The sequence below is a fragment of the Cavia porcellus genome, unplaced genomic scaffold (genome assembly GCF_034190915.1).
Source record: "Cavia porcellus strain 051 isolate PalLab524CR breed Dunkin Hartley unplaced genomic scaffold, mCavPor4.1 scaffold_1, whole genome shotgun sequence".
Classification (NCBI taxonomy): domain Eukaryota; kingdom Metazoa; phylum Chordata; class Mammalia; order Rodentia; family Caviidae; genus Cavia; species Cavia porcellus.
The window spans coordinates 130,130,080-130,151,897 of NW_026947484.1; the positions used below are offsets into that span (position 1 = coordinate 130,130,080).

Below are 21,818 nucleotides of genomic sequence, written 5' to 3' on the forward strand. Positions count from 1 at the left end.
ATAAGCGCCTGCCTGGCAAGTGCGAGGTTGTGAGTTCAAACCCCTGGTACCAAAACAAAAAACAAAAAAACAAAAAAATCAACCAATAACAGATGCTGGTGGGGTTGTAGGAAATGGGAAACGTCTCCACTGTTGGTGGGAATATAGACTGGTACAACTACTCTGGAAATCAGTGTGGAGATTCCTCAAAAAACTAGAATTGGGGGTCCCATTTGACCCAGCTATCCTCCTTCTAAGTATCTTCCCAGAAGAATTAAAAATAGCATACCACAGTGATATATGTGCACCCATGTTTATAACAGCACAATTTGTAATAGCCAAATCTTGGAAACAACTCAAATGCCCATCAACTGCTGAACAGATAAAAAAGATGTAGTATCTTTATGCAATGAAGTACTACTCAGCATAAAGAAGGATGAACCTGAGACTTTTATAGGTAAATGGATGCAACTAGAGACCATACTCATAAGTGAAATAAATCAGATTCACATATGTAAATGTTGTATTGTCTCCCTAGTGTGAGAAGTTGAAAGAAAGTATAAAAGAGTTAAGATAGTTACACTACAAATTTCTCTGAGTTCACTGAAAAAAAAAGGTATGTGCTAATATTGTTTGGGCAATAAAATGCAGACATCTATTTTTTTTGGGACAGTGTTTCACTGTATAGTTCAGGCTGCCCCTGAACTCACTATGTAGCCCAGGCTGGCCTTGAACCTACAGCAATCCTCCTGCTTCAGCCTCCTGAGCTCTGGAATTACAGGCATGTGTCACCACACCTGGGTAAGTGCAGATACCTTTTACTCTAAGTAACTAATTTAAAGATAATTTAAAGACACAGTGTATTAACCATTGTCACCCTCTAATTATCGTATTTTGAAATTTTGCTTTATTTATTTTCTTTAAAATAAAAAAATGAATTATATGAAAATATCTCTAAATATATGCAGATGAGGCTGCTGCAACCCCACCGCTTCACCTCTTAAATAGTATGTGAACCTGTTCCACTGTCTTCCCCTCCCCAAGTTCAGCCTTCAGATGAAACCACAGACCTGGTCAAACCACTTCACTGGGACTTCATGAGGGTTCATGAAATCTCCACCCTGAATCCAAGTCAGGCTTACTGAGGTAGGAGAGAAGAAATAAAGGTAGGTAAGGGCTGAGGATTTAGCTCAGTGGCATAAGAATCTGCCTTGCAAGAACGTGGTTGTGAGTTTGATCCCTGGTACCAATAAAAAAAAAAAAAATAAGTAAAGTGGGGGCTGGGGATTTAGCTCAGCGGCATAAGCGCCTGCCTTGCAAGCAGGCAGTTGTGAGTTCGATCCCTGGTACCAATAAAAACGAAAAAGACCAAAAAAAAAAAAGGAAAGGTAGGTAAGAAGGAGACAAGGAAAATCATTGTTTTAGAATTGTACTTTTAAAAGATTCAGCTTCCAGACCAGTTACAGTTTTTCCCCTCTTTCAGACTACCCCTAAATTCCTACGTCTATAGAGATATAATAGATTGGGCCCATGCCTTGCTCCTGTGACTGGGCCATTTCCTTTCATCTGTAAATTAAGCCTGCACTTTCTATAATTTACAAATTCCATAGATTTCTACCTTCAAAACATATAATTATACCTAGTTCCAGACGATAATGCATCTTTGTGTGAAGTACCTGCTCTCCCTTCTGAGTCTCTCTTTTTTTCATGCCAAATAAATCTTTTCTTGTTCCCTACTGCCACATCCTGAAAACTCCTTCTGTGATGGGGGTCAGTGAACCTATGTCATGATTAGGTCAGTTGAGGGCCCGCTTCCTCTCTGGGGAATTTCCTCCGACCTCCCTGGTTGGCATCCTTTGGCAAGCCAGTCAGGCACCAACTTTCAGCCAAATGCTTTTCTTTCTTCTCAGCTCTTTGCCATTTGATCATGCCCCACCCACCGCCTTCTCTTCTTGCCCCAGCCCCAAATTTGATTTTCCTTTACAGCGGTCAGAGGCTCCAAAAGTACCTAAGGGATGAGGCTTTTGCTTCTTCTAACCAGAAATGGAAAGAAGCTGGGAGTGCATCCAAGGATGTGCAGCAGGCTCTAGAAACCCCTCAGGTCAACGTAGCCAAATCCTGGGCCAGAAGGAAAAAGAAATTGCTCTTTCAGGAGACATTAATAAGGACTGACCCATCCGATTTCTGGAGCAAACCTCTCACGTGTGTGGGAGCTAACCTTGGAGACTGACCTCAAGGTGACACTCAAGGTGCCATCTCCCCAGTCATGCACACTTCCAGGTCTTAAACACTTTAAATCAAAGCTAAGCTACTCTTTTTAATCCTCCCTCTCTCACTTGTTCATTTCCAAAACCAAAGGACATAAATTCAATCTGCCTAATGCCACAGCTCTCCTTTATAAGCATGGCTGGGGGAACCCTCACACCATACAAATTCAAGTGAAAAGATAGTGGCTGCAGAGACGGCCCAGGAACTGGTAGAGTTCTATTGCTCCAAAGCAAGTAGGCTCTCACTGTTTTTCTTCCATAAAGCTCTTTCAAACAAACAAACAAAAAAGATCCAAACTTTCCCCTTCCTTCCTTTCTACATACTTCTTTTTCCTTCTTCCCCCAACTCTGAGACTGTTTAACCAGGAAAGCTAAATCCTGTCCTTCTATGATGTTAACTAACAGAAAGAGAACACAGCAAGGGTGCAAGCAGGGACACCTAATGTGAGGGCCGAGGAAAAGCTCATGCCAAGGTTCCCACGTCCCTAGAGGACAATCGCTGTCCGTCTGTGGAGGAAAGGAGGAGCGCTACCAGCACACTGGCCAGAAAGGAAGGTGGGTTACGCCCATGTTACTGGTTGCCAACCATGACAGCACCTGGAGTCCAGCTGGCCACCCCCTCTCCACCCTGCCAGAGAGCAGGACATCAAGGGGAGAGAGAGAGCAAACATTCCGTGTCACCCCGCCCGAGAGGGCCCACACCGAGATTTAAGGTGCACACAGACCCAATCTCTAGAAATGTGTACCCCAGTGGTGAGCAGCAGAATTCCACAGGGTTTGCCGGCCACTGTTGCAATTTATAAACAAATAAATAATAATAAATGTGTAATTTGTTCAGGACAAATTTTGCCCACCATGTACCAACAGCTATGAAAACACTTCATTTGCTGTCATTCTCCTGGGTTCTGGTACCACCTGTTCCACCACTACATTTTCTTCTGGGCTCTTGCTGGGCTGTGGTTTTATTTATTTTTTTGAGCCAATTTGCTTACTTATTTCTTGTAATAATCTCTGCTTCATGTTTCTCTCCCTGTATTTATACTGTCATGTGTTTTGTAGTTATGATGGACAAAGAGGCATCTCCAGATTGTTTTAATCCTCCATGAAATCTTTATATAAATTGCCAGTCCCCAAATATAAAGATCTTGTGGGTAATTTTTTTAATAAAATTCAGACCTTTGTGTATGTCTTTGTCTTTCTGACTTTGTGAAAGGCAGAAGCAGACTTACATACTTTCAAATGCTCCGCGAATGCCTGGACGTACCTTCATGCCAGAGATGTCTATTCCTCTCCTAAGGGCAGAAACAGGACTGCCTGCACTGTCAGACCCTGGGAAACTGAGGCTCTGGGGAAGTTGTCAGACTCTGGGGAAAGTGGGCCGGCAGTGTTCATGAGTGGGCTGACACATTTTCTGATCTTGAATTTTAAATGCCCTCAAAGGATCTTGTCTTCTCTTCCTCCTTTTTTCTCTTCTTCTTCCTCTTTTTTTCTTCTACCTCCTTCCCTTCCTCCTATTTTCTTTATCTCTCTTCTGAAGTACACAAGGGAGATCTTGACAACATGCATCTTAGAGGATTACTGATAACTCAGTGTCCATCCCCCAAATATCATCGCTAGGTTGTACTTGACAGATTTTGGATTGTTTTCAAACAAAGCATTTTTAAGCAAGAATGTTGACCGGGAATATAGCTCAGCAGCACAGCAACTGTCTGGCAAGTGTGGTCATGAGTTCAACTCCTGGTACCAAAAAAATAAAGAAATAAACAATAGAGTATCATTTAAAAATAGATTTAAAAAAAGAAGGTTGATTTTTCTTTGTAACTCAGCTTGTCCTCAATATAAGTTAGAGCGATATGACCTAAAACTGGGAATTCAAATTTTAATAGAATACTGCAGCTTGATTTATTTTTTTTTTAATGGATTACATATTGTCATCTTAGAAATAATTGTTCAAGTCACAAAATTAAAGCTTGTAAAGTGGACATTCCAACAATGATACTGCAAACAGTTCTGTTCAATGATCCAATAAAACTCAGTGATATCATTTTCTATCTTATACACTTAAATATACATGCAGTTATATAGTTTAGAGCACTTTCTTTTCCTCTCTTTTGTACAATGACTATTACACATTTGGGGTTTTATTGCTCCCACGGTTCTTGTTACTTTTTTGGAAGAGAGTAAAACCAAATGTGACATAACAGAACAGAGTCGGTCAAATCAAAAGGGTGGACATAATAGATAATGTAAAAACATAATACAAGGTGATCAACAATGGTTACCATAATGCCTCCCGCTATCTCTAATAGAATTGCCTATATCATTAGTTATAATAAAATTGAACAAAACAGTAAAGAACAAAACCGACAAAACCAAAACATTGGAGACATTGTAGGTCTTCAAAAGTAGATAAAAGTCAACGAGAATGGGCTGATTTATTTTTAAGAGGGAGAAAAAAATTGACTGAAATCAAATGTCTAGCTTTTTATGACTTTATATCAAGATCCAAAATTACACAGATGTTAAAAAAAAATTACATGGATCTTGTACGATCTGTTATGCCCGTATGCACTTTGGAACTCATGAAGATAGAATGAGACTCTGTATAACATGAGCTATTAACTATCTCAAACACAGTTCTCCAATCCCCATAACCCCAGTGGTACTGCAAATAGTGGCTCCAGAGACCCCGAGGAAAGCTCTTTACCTGGTCAGTGAGCTCCTCTACTCCATCTTCTCCTATGGCCTCTTCCAATACACCACCCTTTACTAACTCCTCTCTCCCTGTCCCCCAGAGGAATCCAGCCCTACTAGGGTAACAAGAAGCAGCACCTCTTGCCATTCAACTATCTCAAAACCTTCAAGTATGTGTCCATTCCTAGAAGTGTCTAGGAAACATGGTGTAAGGAGAGAACATGTTTCCTTCTCTAGACATCCCTCACCCATGGAAACAAAAATTGGGGAAGTTTTCACAGGACCTAAACAAATTCATAGATGAATTCCAGACTTTGATCATAACATTTGATATAACACTGAAGTGCTTTTTTCTACCTGCTGTATCTCTAAAGAAAAGTGTACATGGGGGCAGCCATCCTAGCTTATGTGATAAAATTCATGTCCAAGACAATACTAAAGATGTGGATGTGGTTGCCGTCCCTTATCAAGCTCTTAATTTGCAATATCAGTTTGGAGATACAGGCTATTAAAAGCATAGTCATATGGTTGTTTGACTGCAGGGATATAGATAAATACATTATTCAGTTATGAAAAGGTTAGAGAAATCTTCAAAACAGGGAAGAAGAGTCTGCCTTCTTTCTGGGACACTTACCTGAAAATTTCTGTAAATGTACTAAAACTGATCCTAACTCACAGGTGTGATAAATTTTATTGGGAATGTATTTCAGTAGCCAATCTGTCTCAAATGTTCAGGGAAAGTTTCAAAAACAAACTATGTGTCCTCACATTTTTATTAATGAACTTTTCAACTTAGCTTTTTGGTCTTCAGCAACAGCAACAAAGTAAAGAAAACCGCCAATGCACGGGAGATGGTTACTATAGGCATGAGAACAGGTCCAATTAATTTCTGTGGCATTAGAAAATAAAACCCTCCTCCGCCAAGAAACCCCAAATTTACACATTCAAAGAGGGAAAGTAATGTGACACTGATGTGGGGAGCTGCTGAAGCTGAAGATGGATCACATGTGGGGCCGAGCAAGGCCAGTCTCAAGAGCAGAGAAGGCTGCGCTAAGTCACTTGGATAAACTGCTCCACTCTCAAGGGCACTGGGCGCCCAGGACAAGCCGTGTGGATAAACTTAGGCTAGAGGTTTCATGTGGTACTCAGTCTTCTAAGGGTATATAAGTAAATGCAGCCATTGGAGTACTCTTGCTCCTTCCTGTCCCCCCCTCTTCCCTTCCTTCTGCTTGTTCGTACTTCCCATCAGGAAAGAGGGCCCCACATGACCTCAGTTCTCTGTTTTGCGACTGGTCCTTTTTCTCCATCTCTCAGCATCCTCCCCCGGGGGACATCATCGAGAGCTGCTGGGGATGCGGCAACCAGACCAGAAGGCTGCGACCACTGTGGAGAGCCTGGACACGGGAGTAAAACCTGCAGAAAGAGGGGTCCTTCGTCCCTCTTCAGAAAGGGAAAACACTGAAAATGAGACTAGTTTTTGCTGACATTTTCTCTGGATGAAGAGACGCATACCTCATATGAACTGAAAAGACTGAGAAAGTCCTTAAAGTCCTGCTAAAGTATTAGTTTGAAATTTCCAGATCACTTCAGAGTGATAATGGACTTTACTTTGTTTCCTAGGTGATACAGGATGTTTCACAAACTTTGGGAATAATTTATACTCCTCACACTACTTGGTACCCTTAGGTACCAGGAAAGGTAAAATAGCTAGTTTACATATGAAAAGCCACCTTGGCAAAATTATGCCAAGAAATCTCTGAGCCTTGGCTACGCCTACAATGTATTGCTTTACTAAGAATCAGAATCCCCTCCCCCCAACTCTCCCACTAAGCCCATATGAAATGCTCCCTGTGGGAAGCCTTTTCTGACCTCAAGTCCTAAAACACAGGAAATGATTAAATAAATAATTAATATGGGTCAAGTCAAAGGGGCTTTACTAAAATATGGTAATAAAGTCCTTCCAAGCCAGGGGTATAGTTCAGTGGCACATTCTCCTGCCTAGCAAGTGCAAGTCCAGAGTTTGATTCTCAGTACTGGGAAAAAAGTAGTCATAAAGTCCCTCCAACATCAGATCCTTCTACTCATACCCCTAAAATTCAATTCGGCAATTATGTGTTATGGTTTGCAAAAAGGAATCATTAAATCTGACCCACCATGATTTAAGGTGGAGGGCTTTTGCCGAGTTCTAAGCACCCTACTGCTGTTAAATTACAAGGACACACATGTAGGATTCATTCATCAGGATTTAGATCTGTTCATCTTGAAACTTTACAGCATTAAGAATTTAAGGAGACAGAGACCTATGATCAATATCCTGTTGCATCTTTGGAGGCCTTGCAAATACTATTGGAGATAAATTAAATAAAGGCTGATTTGAGATAAAGCAGATAAATTTATTTTATATCTCTATCTCCTGCTTCATGTTTACCATTAAATTAGTTCTCTTCACCTTAAATGTATCTCCTCTCATAACTATACTATGCCTGCTTGTATCAAAATCTGTACATTTATTTGTCTCCTAACTTTTATAGTATTCTTCAATAGAGAGACTAACTCTTTACTAGGCCCAACAATATGCCAAAGAAATTAATAAAAATTCATTCCAGATTTGTGGAATGCTGACTTCTAGCACATCTGGATTACCGTGGTGGGTATCTCCTCCACAGGAAAATGATCTGATAATCTTAAAAATTTTACATAACAACAGTGAAGCACAACTACTGTTTTGAGGCTTGCTACCAGATGTAATGTCTTTTGCTAGCCTGTAAATGAAACTTTTCACCAAAAGGGCCATGAGAAAAATTTTTTCTCTTACCAAAGATGACATTCAAATATGACCATACAGGAGAACCTCAAAATTCACTGGAGTTACATTTCCCAGAGTACCCTAGAATTGCAAAAAACCTCGAATTTTGGATATGGTCAGAAAAATGCTTATAAAATGTCTATTTTTATAGTTTAAACCCTAAATATGTTATGTCTCCAACACTTATGCAATTCAATTATAAAATACTGTAATAATAAAGCCTTAGAAGGTACAGGGTGTTTTGGCAGCAACACAGTGATCTTAGGGCTTTAAGCAGAACAAAACTGAGAACACTGGGGATACCTACTGTGGTACAGCAACCTGTCATGATGTGAGGATGCTGCCACATCTGCTGGAGATGATTACAGGTGAGCAGCCAATCAACAGTAAGAACTGACAGTGCTCTTGGATTGATTACTTGCAACCTCCCTCCCAAAAACAAGTGCCCAAGATATTTGCAGTTTGCAAAATTGCGGGGTTTCTGAGAACAGTTATCTGTTATGTGTAAGGGAAAATTGGTGATTGACTGAGCCTCAAACTCTGAACAGTGACTTCATGGGAGTATACTGTATATGAGGCCTGTTGTACCTCAGGTTCCTAAAACTCTTATGTTAAAAGATAACCACAGGATTGTAGATAGATATTTTCATGTTTAAAATGAACATATCTGACTGATATCTACTATGGAACAACTCAGTCAGCTAGCACCACTTTTCTGAGGAATAAAAAGATAAATGTAGCAATGTCACCAGAATTATGGGATGGATTCCTACACAAAGCTGTAATCATACTATTAAGAGACATTATTTTGTTTACTACTAACTAGAAAACAAGTTCTAGAATACAATGGCCAAACAGTATCCAATGGCTCCAAAGCATGAATACTTGACTATCGTTACTCCCAACGTGGACAGGAAGGTGTATATTAGGATACCCATAGGCACAAAGATGCTGTGTTAAAATCATAGATTAACGAGCTAACTTCCTTATTGCAGCAATGGACCAGATCAGTTTTTCAGTGGAGTGATCACTTATTCTTCATTTGTATTTCCCAAACAGGACTCTGAAACATCACGTGGCATGTTGAATATTTTACCTAATTTACAAAAAAGGCTCTAGATCACACTACTCAGGGTGCTTCACTACTAAGTTCCAAAGTAAAAATGAGGAGAAAAGCCATTCTAAAAAGCCAAATGGAGGCTGGGGATATAGCTTAGTGGCACAATGCCTGTTTGGGAAGCATGAAATTCCCGAGTTTGACTCCTGGTACCCCCTCCCCCAGCAAAAAGCCAAATGCCCTAGATACTCTAACTGGTACAAAAAGTGGAAGTTATTATATCGTAAAGTTGCAAAAACAGAATTTTAAAAAAAAATATTCCTATTGTAAAAACAGAATTTTAAAAAAAAATTCTAAGGACAACTCTGCAAATGTATCTCCTGCATTACAAGACATGGATTTACCTTAGTGCAATGTCAGACACTGCCTTAATCCTCAATGATTTGTTAATGTCCTGGTTCTCCAGGAAAATCTTACTCTATTTTATTTATTTTTGTCTTTTTGAGACAGGGTCTTGCCATGCAGTTCAGGCTGTCCTTGATCTCATTTTGTAGCCCAAGCTGGTCTCAAACTTGCAAGGATCCTCTTGCCTCAGCCTCCCCAGTGTACCACCACACCTGGCTCGGGAAGCCTTATTTTAAAAACTATGGCACTCTGAATAGGAATTCTTTGTTGTGGCTAAAAGCTCGTATACTCTTTCCCTCTTTTCCAGATACCAGGCTATTATGGCGCTTCAATGCCACCCTCCTATGTCTCCTTTGGGTCAGCTAGGATAAGACTTTTGATCCTGGTGGGGAGCGTCAACGCCCTCTTTAAGCCTGAAGCAGCCATGGAACTTTTGTTGGCCTCTCTGCCAGCCTTGAGAATAAGGGACTGAAGTCTTGGGGGGAAAGGAGGTAAAATAGAAGAAACAAAGATAGTTAGAAAGAGGAGAAGGAAACCCATAATTTTTAAATTACATTTTTAAAAACTGTATCTTTAACATTATAATTATTATTTTTCCTTCCAGGTACTCACTGCTAGATTCTTAAGTTAAAAAAATACAATAAATCTGGGCATGGTAGTGCATGCCTGTAATCTCAACACTCAGGAGGCTAAGGCCCGAAGATTGTTTCAATTTTGGGACCAGTTTGGTCTACAAAGTGAGCTCAAGGCCAGCCTGAACTGCATAGGGAAACCCTCTCTCAAAAAGACAAAAATAAATATCAAATAAATGAAGGAAACCTGTCCTTTCCTCCTGTAAAATGGGCTTTTCACCTGTGGATGATGTAGATGGGCCAGCACCTTTCACTTGTGAACTGAGCCCATGCTTTCTATAGATTCATCAGTTCCACAATTCCCAGTTCCCCAGACCCAGACTGAACTCCAGTCCACAGTACGTTTCAATCTATGAGCATCCACACTCCCAAGTGTGTGCTTTTTCCCCTACCAAAGAAATCTTTCTATGCCTCTAACTGATGTGTCCTGAGAATTCCTTTTTCTGTGATGGGAGTCAGCAAACCTGTTCCTGGTGAGTGCGTTGTAGTTCCCACATCCTGTTGGCGGAACCTCCTCAGATTCCATCCAGTGACACTCTGAGCCCTCTAACAGGTGAGGTCTTGCCCTTAGCCACCCACACCTCCTGACTCAGGCCTGCCTACTCAGGCTCAGTAAGAACTCAGGAAATCAGCTTAGTGAGATTCCCCATGAAATAGGCTAGAAGAAACGAAGATAAATTAAAGAGGAGACAAGGACAGCACTATCAAAAAAGTGTTCTTTCAAGAAAACTGTAGCTTCAAAACACAGTGTTACCCAAGGTTACAACTTTTTTTCCCTCTAGGCTTATTTTTCTTCCAGGTTTCTCATTCCTAAATACCTAAAGTCTGAAAGATAAAATAAATTTATATATTGAGCCTGTGCTTTTCTTCTGATAGTGTGAGTCAATAAACTTCTTCCTTCAAGGAAACAGCACTATTAATTGGGCACCTTATTTTTTTAAATAAATTTTTTATTTTAAAGAGATTAAGACAAAACAGATCAGAACAGAACAATGTAAGCAACACAATATTTCACCAGAAGGCAACCCATAATTAGTAGTAGCTACCATATGTTTCTTTCTTTGAAATAGTTGAGCATAACTTCATATGCAGTAGTATCAAACATAACAAAATAGTATAAAACCATTCAAGAGAATGAAAGTATTACAGGGAATTCAGAACCAAATAACATAAAATGAACAATGGCTACTATATTATCTCATTTTCCATAGAAAATTTATTTATACTATCACCCATAACACAATTCAATAAGATACAACATGATAAAACCAATGGGAAGAGAAGAGCAAAAGCATGGTAGGACTTCAGAGTAAGATAATATTAAATCAGCACTGGCTATTATAATGACTTGTTTTCTTCAAAATAGCTGTTCATACCATCACAGATAATAAAATCAAACAAACCAGGATAAACCCATTCCAACTAATGAATGCAATCATTACAAGGCTTCAAAGCAATGCAATGGGGAATCATGATTACCATAAACTCTTATATACTCTTACCATTTCTTATACTAGGGAGACTATACAGTTTTTATACATGTGAGTTTGATTTATTTCACTTATGAGTATGGTCTCAAGTTGTGCCCATATTAATAAACATCTCAGTGCGATCATTCTTTATAGCTGAGTAGAACTCCATTGTATAAAAATACTACAACTTTTTTATCCATTCTTCAGTTGATGGACACTTAGGTTGTTTCCAAGATCTGGCTATTACAAATTGTGCTGCTATAAACATGGGTGCACATATATCACTGTGGTATAATGTTTTCAGTTCTTCTAGGAATATGCCTAGAAGTGGAATAGCTGGAACAAATGGGACTTCCAATCCCAGCTTTTTGAGGAATCTTCTGACTGGGGTGGTTGCACCAGTCTACACTCCCACCAACAGTGTAGAGAGTTCCTTTTTCCCCACAGCCTCTCCAGCATTTGTGGTTGGTAGTTTTCTTGATCCTGACCATTCTTTCTGGAGTGAGATGGAATCTCAGTGTTGTTTTAATTTGCATTTCTCTAATGACTAATAATACTGAACATTTTTTCATGTATTTATTTGCCATTTGTATTTCTTCATCTGACAACTGTGTATTCATCTCAGATGCCCATTTTTGGATTGGGTCCTTGAATTTCGGGGGTCTGATTTTTAAAAATTCTTTATATGTTTTAAACAGAAGTCCTTTGTCTGAGGGAGAGTTCACTAAGATTTTTTTCCAGTTGTGGTTTTCTTTTCACTATGCTGGAGATTTCTTTTGACGTGGCACCTTATTTCTAACCACATGCAAATGATTTGCATTCTAACCAGCCTGCTAATAGGCACGTGACAGACACTAGCATTACACATCCTTGATTATTGGCTTGAAGACACCTCCAAGATCGCCATATCAGGCACTTGATTCCACCTAATAAATCTTTCTATTCCTCTCACTGAGGAGTCCTGCAGCTCTCTTTTGTGTCAAGAACCTGCTCCTCCAGGGTGGAAGTTTCCCATCTTCTCTTTGACGGGGACCTCCTTAGTTTCCATTTAATCACATCTGTACCTTTGCTGCATCCTCTTAATAAAAAATTTCAATCCATTCAGCCCCACCCCACCTTTGGCTCTGTTCCTTGGCAGTAAATCTCTGTTTCCCATTGCTAGATTCAGAGTCAAGCCAAACCTTTGTCCTCTGTTGCAATAGTCTTGTCTCCTATTACAACTATCCTAAATAAAGTCTTCCTTCTGGTTTTTATATGTCAGCATATTTTTTTTCTTTAACAACGTTGAGTTAGTGGCATCTAGTTAAACCATTCTTGGATTTTTACCCATGGTAATAATCCAATAAGAATATTGTTGTAAACCTCTACATGTTAAGGTAATTTGTTACCTGCAAAACAGAAATGAATGCACAGTTTGTGCTGGACTCTGAAAACATAGCCGTGTTTCTTTTCCAGGGCTACCATGCTCTGTAGTTTGCAACTAAGTCCTTCTCCAGTTACTACTGCTGCGAAAGGATGTATCTCACCTAAAGAGAGTCCTTTCCCCATCCAAAGACTAGTCTACACCAGAGTATGAAAGCCTGGCCCTGACCTGCAGTGTGGACAACTCTAAAGGATCATTTGTGCTCCAAATCCCATTGCAACTGTGTGGCAGGTCCACACTTCTCCCAGATCCAGTCTTATTTGCCTCACCTTCTTGTAGGTGTTATTGCCGGGGCCAACCCTTCCTACAACTGCTGTGTACAGATCTCAGTCGCTGAACCTCATTTCTAGGAAACCTGGCCCATGCCACTATGTGACTGTGAGCAAATACTTTACCTCTCTGTGTCTTGGTTTCATCTGCAAAATGACAGAGAAGCCAGTGCCAACCTCATGGCATAATCATGAAGTTAAATGAGTTTGTGTCCTTGGTATGGTGCCTGCCATACTGGAAACAATTAATATTTTCTATCATTATTATTCCTAACTGTACACAGAACAGTGCAAGGCTCCCCAGGACCCCAAATACTCAAAAGACAGCGTTTTTGTGGTGTTTTCATTATATAGACAGGACTGATGAAATCATACTTGTTTGTGATGAATTCAACCATTAATTTAGTCCTTTACCTGGAGGTTGGGGAGTGGGACTGAAACCCCACTCCTCTAATGCTCATTATCTCGGTGATCAGTCCCTATTAGGAAGGTAGTAGGGTTCGAAACCATTAGTGTATTCATTAGCATATAAAAAGATATCATGCCTTTGGAGAGTTAGAGGATTTTGGAAGTTCTATGTCAGGAAACAGGATAAAAGTCAAATGCACATTTCAAAATTTCACAGTGACATTTAACAACTGGCTTGAAAACTCTGGCTGCTGAAACACCCATTGGAGGGGAAGCAAGGAAGATTAGAGTGGTAATTATCATGAAGAGGTCAGCTCTGGGATGTTTTGGTGGGGCAGTCATTGGTAAATTAGATGTAACAGGTGAAAAAGAAAGGAATTAAGGATGCTGCCTAGGTTTTGACTTGAAAAAGGTAAATACTTGATAATATACTTTATTGAAATAAGTAAAAGCAGATTTGGGGGCAAGAGATAAAATCCAGAATTACATGTTAAATCTGAATGCCCATTAGACATACAAGGGAGAAGTCAAATCAGTTATTGGATGAATGCCTGAGCCCTCTTTTTTTTTTTTTAATTTTGAAAAGAATAAAACCAAAATGAGAAAGAAAACAAAATGGGGTCATTGGAAACAAAAGGATGGACACATACATGATTTAAAACCACAATACAAGGTGATCTACAATGGTTACTATGATGTCTTTTGTTATATTCAATAGAATTGCCCATATCATCAGGCATAGTAAGATTGAACATAGCACTACAGAACAATGTCAATAAAAAGAAAACATTGGAGACATTATAGAATTTCAAAAGCAAGTAATAGTCAAACCAGAATGGGTATCCTAGTGAATCTTATTGTCTTCAGAGTAGTTGCTTATACTCTCAGACCTGATACTATCAAACATAACAGTTTCGAATAAAATCAGTCAAGACAAGAAAGCAATCTAACAAACCAGGTTCAAATAAAATCTGTCATAATAAGACAGTGTAAGTAACACAGGGCTTCAGATTAAGTTAATAGGAAATTAAAGATGGTTACCGTAGAATATCCTGCTATTTTTGGGATAGCTGTCTGTACCCTCAAATCTAATACAAGTAGACAGACTGGAAAGAATATAACCAAACTAAACAGAGCAATGAGAACAATGTGGGTTTTAAATCATGGTACAATATTAACAATGTCCTCTGCCTTCCTTATTTAGACAGTTCCTCCCCTTTCACTTTCACAGGGTGCAAAGTACGTTTTGTATCCCACTAACTCCTTTAGTTTTTAGATTAGGGAGGCAACTGCAAGTGATTCTGAACCTTTTTACCCCTAAGCTTGATCTTCAGTTGTATTCCTTTACCTACAAAAGCCTCAAGGTTTTCCTTCCTTACAGCTGAGTAGTTCTCCACTGCACAAAAGTGTCATGTCTTTCCAACCTATATGCAGCTGCTGGGTGAGCTACTTCTATTTCTCTCTGGTTCCCTGTCACATAGAGCATTATTTTCTCATCTTTGACTTGTCCATAAACTCTCTTTCATGTTAATTATAGTTTCTATACAGAGCATCTTGATGGACTCTACCTCCTGATCTACTCTGCCTGTGTTTCTTTTTGTTAGTGTATCAAGGCCATCTATGTTAGAGATTATGTCCAACCTTCTCTACCTCATCTCTGCTTGCTGTTTTTCTGCCAATGGTTGTCTACTTTTACCCTTCATTCCACTATCTTCCCCATTCATTGAGGCTTCTCTGCTGCTATTCCTGAAACCATGGATTTTTTTTCTCTCTCTCTCTCTTGCACGTCCTTCAGTATTTTTCATAGGGTTGGATTTGTGGTCATGAACTCTCCCCAGTTCCTCTTTGTTATGGAAGCATCTTGTTTCTCTGTTAATTTTGAGGGATAGTTTTTCAGAGTACATCAATCTGGGTTGGAGGTTATTTTCTTTCAGGGCTTGGAATGCTTCACTCCAAGCTCTTCTTGATTTGATGGTTTGTGTCGAGAAGTCTGTCATGATTCTGATGGGTTTTCCTTTATAGGTGATCTGTTTCTTTTCTCTGACAACCTTTAATATTCTGTTCTTGTATTGAATTTCTAGATCTTTATTATATGTCTGGGTGTAGGTCTATTTTGGTTGTAGCTAGCTGGAGTTCTGTATGCCTCATATATCTGAATATCATTTCCTTTTCCTATGCTTGGGAAGTTTTCCGTAATTATTTCTGTGAATACCCTTTGTATTTCATTTGTGATTATCCCTGCTTCTTCACTTCATTTTTTATTCTTAAGTTATAGATCCTCTCGTCATCTTCTATCCTTTTTATTGTTACTTTCTGGTCTCTGTTATTTTTAAGAGATCTTTCCTTTCATGATCACATGTTGCAAACCTGTCTTCAAGTTTTGATAGTCTATCTTTAGTTTCTTTCAAGCAGTTTTGCCAGCTTTCTGTGGAGTTTTAAATTTCCTGGTAATCTCTTTGACTCTATTTCATGTATTCTAGATTTTTAAAATATTCTTCATTGAAGGGTTCTCTTATTTTTCTATGCTCTTCCATTCTTCCATCTGAGTCTTCTTCAGAGGTGCTTAGCATTTCTTTTATTAATCTTCTTATATCTTGCTTTACTTATATTAGTATTTTGGTTTTGAGTTCTTCTATAATGTCACAAAGATATTTCTTTATGTCAGATGACATTGTTTCCAATATTGCAGATGTGCTGCCCTCGATCTCTTCTGTGTTTACCTCTCTGGACCCATATTGTTTGGGTTGGAAACTGGAGACTGTTATGCTCTATGCTTATCGCCCTAGTAACCATGTACCTGGAGCACCAACCACATTGTTATAAATTAACTGACTGCATCATCATGCTGTTCTGTAATGCGTCATTTCCCCTCTCCCCACCTCCACCCCAGTAACCTGTTTGCTGTGTCAACTTTTGTTCCCCTGGGAAGAGACAAATGATGCTGTGTCAACCATTGTTCCCTTTAAGAGAGACAAATGTTCCTGGAGTTGACAGACCAAGGACTATGAATTGGCTAACCACCCACTGTGAAATGTCTCTGACCTCAAGCAAAGGGAAACAAAGGCCCACCTTGTTTCTGTTTCTCATCACTATGTACTTAATGATCAATGAGCTAATCGTAAATAAACTAAAAATCAGTCAAAATTCTAACTCAGTTGCACAGATTTGCAAATTCCATCTGCACTGTGTCGCTGGGCCAGCTAAAATAAAAACACTTCTTTTAAAAAAGACATCAACTTGCCCCGTTTATCATCTCTGGGGTCTTGCCCCATTTTTCATCATGGGGCCTAGTTTTTTGGGTGGGTTACAACAGAGACTTTCTTTTGTTTTTTTCTCTTATCATGTTTCTGGTTTCATCCAGACAAGTGTACAGTAGAGGTTCCAGGCCCTTTCTATATTGGTTACGATTACTCTGAAGTATGCTGGCTAAGGATTGCTACCCTCTCCAGTCTGCTATTGACCACTGAGGTACAAGCAGGGGCAGTGCACACTGGCATCTCCCCTCCGAGTCAGTCAACTATGGGGGTCTTCACCACATTAGTAAGTGCTGTGCAGACGGATTGGTAGGGACAGCTTCAGGGGAAACTTCGCCCCTGGCTATTGGATCTTGCACAGGGGTGGGACTCAGACCAAGCAATTCCCACCAATCTGCTCTGCATCAGGAGTGGCCAACTGAAGCTGCTACAGTTCCGGATTCAGGCCAGTTCTGCCCAACTGCAAAATGTTGCCCAGCCAATCACCTCCTCCTGTGGGAAAACTGAATTCCATGCACTCACCGAGGGCCAGTGCAGCTCTCCATGCCTCTAAGCCCTATTTTTTTTTAAATTAATTTGGCTTTTTTTAAACATGCCAATCTAATTTATCTATTTATTTATTTTTTGTGGGTACTGGTCCCAATTTAGCTTTTTGAAATAGCATCTCACTATGCAGTCCAGTCTGGCCTTGAAGTTTCTATTGTAGCTCAGGCCAGTCTTAAACTAGAGATCTTCCTGCCTCAGTTTCCCAGATGCTGGGATTATAGACATGTGCCACCATACCTAACTTGATGTCCTCTTTTGACTTCTTCATTGTATGTAACAAGGCTGGGAAGAAGTTGCTAAGGTCTTTCAGGATAAACATGGCATCCTCCGTAGTAAGAGGTGCTACAGCACTGCATGTAAATGTTAACCATTTATATGCTGGTTATGAAGCATATATGAAGGCTGGTTGCTTTCTTCAGGAAAATTCCCTGGATTGTAGCATCCAATGAGCTGAGAGAATACTTTGCTTAGTTTGACCATGTACAAAACTGCACTGTTCCTTTTGACAAAGAAACTGGCAATCATAGAGGTTTGGGTTGGATTTAGTTTTCTTCAGAAGAGCTGAAGAACACAATGCAATATGAAAACCACATAATTGATAGAGTAAAGGTCCATATTCAAGTTTGGAAACCAAAAATTTTGCAAGGGGATCAGACACCTGCAAAGAGAAAGATTTCTGAGGTGATTATTGCCCACAAAACAGAAAAAAAGTGAAAAGAAAAGCAAAAGGCAAGCAAGCTGAGAAGTTATAAATTAATGTGATCCAGGGCAGAGCTAAGCTGATCTCTTTGGAAGACAGGGTTAACTACCACTCATTTGCCCTTGTACCCAACTAAATAAAACTTATTTATTTGTTTGGTCTTTTTGAGGCAGAGTCTCACTGTACATTTCAGTCTGGCCTTAAGTTCACTTTGTAGCCCCAACTGGTCTTGAACTTGCAACAATCCTCCTGCCTCAGACTCCTGAGTTCTGTGATTACAGGCATGAGCCACCACACATGGCTTGTTTAAGGAAAACATTATTAATCTTTTATTTATTTCACAACCATTAATGGAGAGATTCCATGTTATGTCACAGGTATAACATAAGATCAGATCCATAGGTGCTCTGTGGGTCATGATTTTGACCAGGAATATCAATGACTATCAAGATCTCAGCCAGGGCTAAAATATAAATTCTGTCATAGAATTCACTCTGTATTGCAGTATGCACTTAGATATCAGCAGCTGTGAAGCACATTGTGCAGTACTTGACATCCTCTGGATACACAATTCATGCCAGTTTCCTCCTGCAGAGCCTACCTTGGAGCAACCATCCTGTTCTTAAAGCCCTTGCAATGCTCTAATGGCTCAAATATGAAATTTCTCCTTTTCCTAGCCTTTGAAACATGACTGCTTATAGTGGAGGAAGGACTTCTCACTTTAACTTTTTTCTCTTAGTAATAATAATTTTTCTCCTTTTTAAAAACTATGCCTGGACCAGAGATGTAGGTCAGTGGTACAGTGCTTGCCTACAAGCATGAAGTCCTGAGATGAATTTCCAGTACCAAAAATAAATAAACAATAAAATAAAAACAATGCCTTACACTTTTCAAGATGATCTCATTTAAATTATTCCATGGGATTAATAACTTCAAAAGGCAAGTGGAATTATCCTCATTTTACAGATGAGACATGAAGCAAAAAAAGAAAGAATTGCTTGATGAAGCTTCTGCAACTTCCATTCTACTGCACTGTATAAAAGTTTCTTTGCAAATCAGCGAAGTGACCTCTCCAGCTATACTATAGTTTCTTCACATTTGTACTTATATTAGTCTGCCTTCTGTTGCTAATAGCAACATACCCCTAGATAAGCTTAAAAAAAAAAAAGAAAAGAAAAAGGCACTGCATGTGGTGATGGCCACATTGCTGGCAGAGCCCTGAGGTGGTCCAGGGCATCACATGAGAAGAGACAAGGAGCAAGTGTGTCTGGATCCTGCTCCCAAAGCAGCACTATTCAATCTTAGGGGCTCCACCCTGCTGACCTGTGTAAATTCCAGTCATCTTCCACAGGCCCCACCTCTAAATATCATAGCCCATTATTTCCTCCCTCTTTAATATCTCATGATGGGGATTAAAGTCCAATGTGTGTTTTGGAGGGAACAAACCATATTCAAATCAAGTATAACAAGATTCCAAATAAAACACAGTGAAAGGAGATTTAGCCAAGGTAAAGTCAGGGCTCTCTGACACTCATTATGGTGCTAATATAAGTACAGTAGCTCTCTTATTTAAAATTCTTGAGCTTGTCACAGCTTAGAAACATTGTACTTCATTTAGGGGAAATGTCTGCATAAACTCAGGCTATTCTTTTTTATAAATGTTTTATCAGTAAATTCACAGTACATAATGATTACATTCATCATGGGAATTTTGTACATATACATAACACATCTGAATTATTTTTATGTCCCCTTCCCCTCCTCTCCTTCCTCTTACCCTCCATCTGTTGGCCCCCATCCCATTTGCAAAAGATCTGTCTATTTATTATCTATCTTTTATTTTGTTCTTCAATTTATTTATACTTCAGATGATTCTTTTTTAAAAAAAAAAGCTGTTATTTCTCTATCTTGAGTTTGAACAAAGAAGAAAAACTGGAGACAATCCACATAGCCACCAACAGATAATTGAATAAACAACAAAATATGATTTATGAGCTATTGATATCATAGAACAGAATGAACCGATTTCAAAATAATTATCTTGATTAAAAGAAGTAAACCAAAAACACACATTGTATGATTTAGTGTTTGAAGAAAATGCAACCTAAAGTGTGGTGACAGAAAGCTGGTCAGTGGTTAGCTGAGAAGGGCACTGTACCTCGAGGATGAGTCAAAGGAAGGATGACAAGGGGCCCAAAGGAACTGCCAGGGCAGTGGAGTTGTTCATTATTTGACTGTGGTGATGATGCTGATGTTGGCAAGTGTCAAAATAAACTACATTGTGCACTTTTAGCATGTTCAGTTTATTGTATATAAATGTACTTCAATGAAAGTAGCACGCTCATTTTGGATTGTTTTTGACAGTCTTGTTATGTAGTCTGGGCTGGCCTTGAACTGTGCAGTCCAGACTGGCCTCAAACTCCAAGCAATTCTTCTGCCTCAGCCTCCTGAGTGCTGGGATTACTGACATGTGTCACCACACCTGGCTTGTTATGGATATTTTGAAAACACAGAAGGAACTTTCCACACTCCAGAAGTAAAGCCAAGATTTGACTTATTTCCTTCCAGCCTCATTTCTACACACACATATATACACATACACGCTCATACACATGGAGAGAACCAATTGTACATTCAATTATAGATGCTTCTCATTTAGAGTCATGTTCTGATAAGCCTATCAAAAGTTGAAAAGATTGGAAGTCAAAAATGAATTTAAGGCTGGATGTGGTGATACACATGTATACCCGAGTCACTTGGAGGGCTGAGGCAGAAAGATGATAACTTTGAGGCCAGAACCTTTCTAAAAATAAAATAAAATAAAAAGGCTAAAATTGTAGCTCGGCGATCTAAAGTACTGGCAGAAAAGCAAAAAAAACACTTAATGCACCTACCCTACCAAACATCATAGCTTAGCGACATGGCACACCATATGTGGAGCATCAGCTGTTTCTCTGCATGACTGTGAGGCTGACTGGAGCTGCGACTTGTTGGTGCTGCTCAGCATCTAAGAGAGCATTGTTTTGCACACTGATAGCCCAGGAAAAGTACCTGAAGTACGGTTACTATTAAATGAACACCACTTTCAATCACTGTAAAGTTGAAACACTGCTATGTCAAACCATTGTAAGTTACAGGCACTCTCTATGTTATAAGCATTTTTATACATTACTAAAATATCTTCATATTAAATACAAATCATAATAGCTTCTCTATATTCTGTCTTATGATAGTGCCATTCAGCTGGTCATTTTCTTGTTGGTTACTTCTCAGATTAGGTTGGTCTTAACTTTATATTATTGAGGATACCCTGCCTAGAACATAATCATACACACAGCTTTATCTAAATCTCTGACTGCTCCCTTAGACTCTCTTTAGAAGTGGAATTTTTGCTCAAAAACACCAAAAAGGCTTTGCCAAACCTTTCAACTTACAAATGTAGCTGAAACCATGTAGAGTGCCTAAAGGTTTAAAATGTTTTTCCTTAGTTTGTAGTTCAGTCTTAGAACTTGACCAAGTTGTGGCCACTAAAACTAAATGTCCCTTGTGTGTTGTACTCTCTGGGATATTCTGCTTTTATCTGAGAAGTCTCTTGACATTATTCCTTTTCCTGAAAATGCCTTAGTTTATCCTGTTAACTTGGCCCAGCCCAATTTGGATGAAATACTAATTTAAGGAACTTGTTACTGAATATGAGAAGACGTGGTAGCAAAGTACAGGAAGATAGGAAGAAATAGCAAACCATGTTATCCTTGGGTGTATTCATTAATTTATAAAAAAGACCTTGATAGCATGTAATGGGTGAGACCCTAGGGAAATTATGTGGGAGTTGCCTCATAGGAACGTGCTGAGAATTGAGCTTGAGGTATGAATCAGCCAACATACACTGCTAAAGAAACAAAGATG

At 39.3% G+C, this 21,818-nt stretch overlaps 1 pseudogene; it reads left to right on the top strand.

Annotated features, from left to right (window-relative positions):
• Positions 1-17,529: 17,529 nt before the first annotated feature.
• Positions 17,530-17,926, top strand: LOC101787647 (SRA stem-loop-interacting RNA-binding protein, mitochondrial-like; annotated as a pseudogene).
• The last annotated feature ends 3,892 nt before the right edge of the window (positions 17,927-21,818 follow it).